The sequence below is a fragment of the Hippopotamus amphibius genome, chromosome 14 (assembly GCF_030028045.1).
Source record: "Hippopotamus amphibius kiboko isolate mHipAmp2 chromosome 14, mHipAmp2.hap2, whole genome shotgun sequence".
NCBI lineage: Eukaryota > Metazoa > Chordata > Mammalia > Artiodactyla > Hippopotamidae > Hippopotamus > Hippopotamus amphibius.
The window spans coordinates 61,434,315-61,437,880 of record NC_080199.1 but is presented as its reverse complement, the minus strand read 5'-3'; positions in this window follow the sequence as shown (position 1 = coordinate 61,437,880).

The following is a 3,566-nucleotide window of genomic DNA, read 5'->3' as shown; positions in this document are numbered from 1 at the left end:
TTAATGCTCTCGACCCTTGTGATCTGACTTCTTTATCTTCCCCGACCTCACCCAAGGGCGTTAACTGACTCAGACTTGCCTTGTCTGTCTCCTCCCACCCTCGCAAGGTCAATGGCTGCCCTGCCTAGTCCCAGAGCGGTTGGGAGGAAGCTTCTTGGCAGATGTGTATTTCATAATCTCACATTTCTAAAACAAAATGTTCCCCTCTTCTGTAGACTTGGACAAAACCCACATGCACGCGGGGCTGATTTGTGATTCATATTCGGTGATGAGTCTTTAGTAGCTTTCTGAAAATTCTTTTAAAAAATTATGGATAAAGCAAAATTATGGGTTTTTAAAATTAATTTTTGAGTATGGTTGCTTTACATACAATGTTGTGTTAGCGTCCACTGCACAACAAAATGAATCAGCCATACAAGCAAAATTATGTTTTGAAGAGATTTCACTTACAACTAATGTGAGAGCTGATACTGGCCTGCAGTGTTACTGGTTAATGACTGTGTCAACAGATGGCCCTTTGGACAAATGGTCGATCTTGAGCCCTTCTTCCACTCAGTTTAGTCCAGATTCAACAAGAGATGTAGGTGTACTCTAGAATGTTTCAGCTGTGTCCTCTCTGCCCTGAGTCAACCAAGAAGAAAGTAGGTTGAGTCTGAGGTTCTGTGGCATTTGGCTGTGCTCAAGGAGGGGTTAGGTCTCTTAGACCTTGCATAGACTCAGATAACTCCCTGCAAAACACCCCAAGATCTCAGAATCTTTCAGATTATATACTTCCAAGTGTCATCCTGGACTCAGGTAGAAACCCAGCCCAAACCTTGAGTTCAATTGAAAATAGTAAGAGTTAGGTTCCAGTCCTGGTAAGTCCTGACCCGAGCTAGCCATATGACTTGCAGTAACTTATTTAAACTCCCTGGGCCTCCCTGGTCCAGGGATCAGCTCTGTGGGGTTGACTCTGTGAACTGGCGTAGTTTCAGAGATTTCTTGAGACACTACAATTGAAGACTAAGAAATTCTGAAAGTAAGATCTAGATGGTTATAAGTGATTATACATATATCCTTCCAGCTTCTTTTTTTGTTATGATGGAATGGTGGAAAAATACCAAAAGCATTTTGCATTAGAGAGAATTAGGGAAGAAAACAAAATTAGGAACAACATTATTAAATAAATTAGGAAACTGAGGCAAAGCAAGAACAAAGGAGTTTGACAGAACCAGAAATTAACCACCTCCTCCCACTCTAGTCTAAAAGACTCAGGAATAAAAGACTACTCCTTGTTTTGTGTACTCTACCAGCAGCAACAGTTTAAAATCAGTTGGCAAACAGTCTGGGAATAATCTCCTGGTTTTGCCTTTCCACTTTATTTGGTGTGTCTACAAAGCTGTATGGTACACAACAGAAGAGATAATGAAGAGGATGGATCAAGACCAAGCAAAGCAAATCCAGTCTCGTGATGTGTAAAGGGTTGCCCAATGACCCTGGAAACTGAAAGGGGGAGGAGGAGAGTCAGTGACTCAACAAAAGAAAGTTAAAAACATAATAATGAGTTACCACTAAATGTAAAGGGAGTCTTAGACTGCCGAGACCAGCTCGGCGACTCGAGGCGAGTGACGGGTGCCGCAAGCTTGAAGAAGACACAGACACAGACTGAAGAGAAAAGTGGGACCGGGGGGCTCAAGACCTCTCGGATCAAGAGCCCCGCTGACTCATCCCAGGCTGCTTTTATTGAGTTCGTGGGCTAACATTCTCAGGTTACACTCATAAACAGTCAAAGGCCTCACATGATTGAGGCAATTATCTTTGTTTACTTCCTGGGTCTGAGTTGAGCAGGTGTGGATTTGAGCTGGGGGTGGAGAGCAAAACAGCCCTGGGGGCAGGAGACCTCTCTCAGATATTGGGGGTCTGTGCCCCACCCGTGTTGGCCCCTCTGTGACTGTGCCTGTCTTAGGTTGTTCCTCCCTTGAGGAATCTTACCCGTCTCTGGCTAACCAGTCATCCTCCAGGGCCAAACACGGTGATATAAGGAAGGTTCTATGCACCACCCCTGTTGGCCCCTCTGCGGCTGTGCCTGTCTTAGGTTGTTCCTCCTCTGAGGAATCTTACCCGTCTTTGGCTAACCAGCCATCCCTCAGGACCAAACAGGGTGATACTAGTCTCCACGCCCCGCACCCTCAGCTCCTCCACTGCTCAAGAATCCCATCGCTCGGCCCACATCAAAAAGGTTCCCGAATGTCTTCCCACATCTCCCCCTTTTTGTTTTCGTAGGAGAAGATAAGCCTGTAGGAGAAGATAAGCCTATTCGAGTTATTTCTTTTTCAGTCAATCCTTGGAGCGTTCTTCCTGTGCACCTGAGAACTTAAACATAGGATAATTAAAAGACAACAAAAAGTAAACAAATGCTTAGGAGACTGCTATTCATGCCTTTTATCCAATCCAGTGGATGCAATGCTTTTAATCCATCAGCTATACTTTGTAAAGTAGCAAATTTGGTGTAGAGACTGCAAAAATCATATTGCATGCCAGTTATTTTAGTTTGTAATTGTTGTATGTCCAGTGTGACACCATCCGCTCCATATCCCAGCATATGTGTCACTGGCATCATGGCCATCCCAGATTTGTAATGTTCTTAAACTTAAGGGAAGTTTCCATATTTCTGTTTGAGCTCTGCCATTCTCTAATTGAGGCCAAGGAAGTATTAATCCAATCCTAAGCCATAAGATGGGATAGGGCGAGTGCATGGCAATATTGGTATATGCCATCACAACCTTTTATAGGGATTGCAGGAGGAGTTTTTTTGGTGTAAACCATTAGAGACTGCATACCCCTTAGGGGACCAGTTTCATACTGTTCCATAGGAACCATTAAGTAGTATCACACCCTCCGTCCCACGGCAAACATCCCAAAGAATCTGATCTTGTCTGTCAGCCCATATCCGTTTTATTTCACACAAAGGTCTATCAGGGATGGCATAATTAGTAAACTTAGTATCCAAAGCTCAAACCTGAAAACAAATGTACAAAGTTCATCTCCGGAGATTCTACATCCCATTCAAAATGGCGTTTCTTTGGAACGCTCATGATATGGCTTAATTCTCCGAGATGGAATCCACACAGGTTCCAGGCCTTGTCCTGGTGACACACAAGCAAACCCTCTTCCCCATGTGATTAACCTTCCTGATGACCAGATATTAGTCAATGGGTCCTGCCACCATATCAGCGGCTGTGAATCATTAAAATGAGTCACATTCTTAGATGAGGCTCGAAAATGCCTCTCAGCTGCTGTATCTGTAGCCTGTGCAGATACATTCAAAAAATTAATAGTAAATAAGGCTTTATTTAAAATTGTTTGTTGCCCTTGGGTGATTCCCCCTTTTTGTTTTTGGAGCATGTTTTTAAGTAGTTGGTTTGCTCTTTCAACTATTGCTTGTCCCTGGGGGTTGTAAGGAAGTCCTGTAGAATGTGATATAGACCACATATCAAGAAATTGTTGAAATGCTTTACTAATATAAGCAGGGCCATTATCTGTTTTAATGGCTTGTGGCAACCCCATGACTGCGAAGCATGCATATA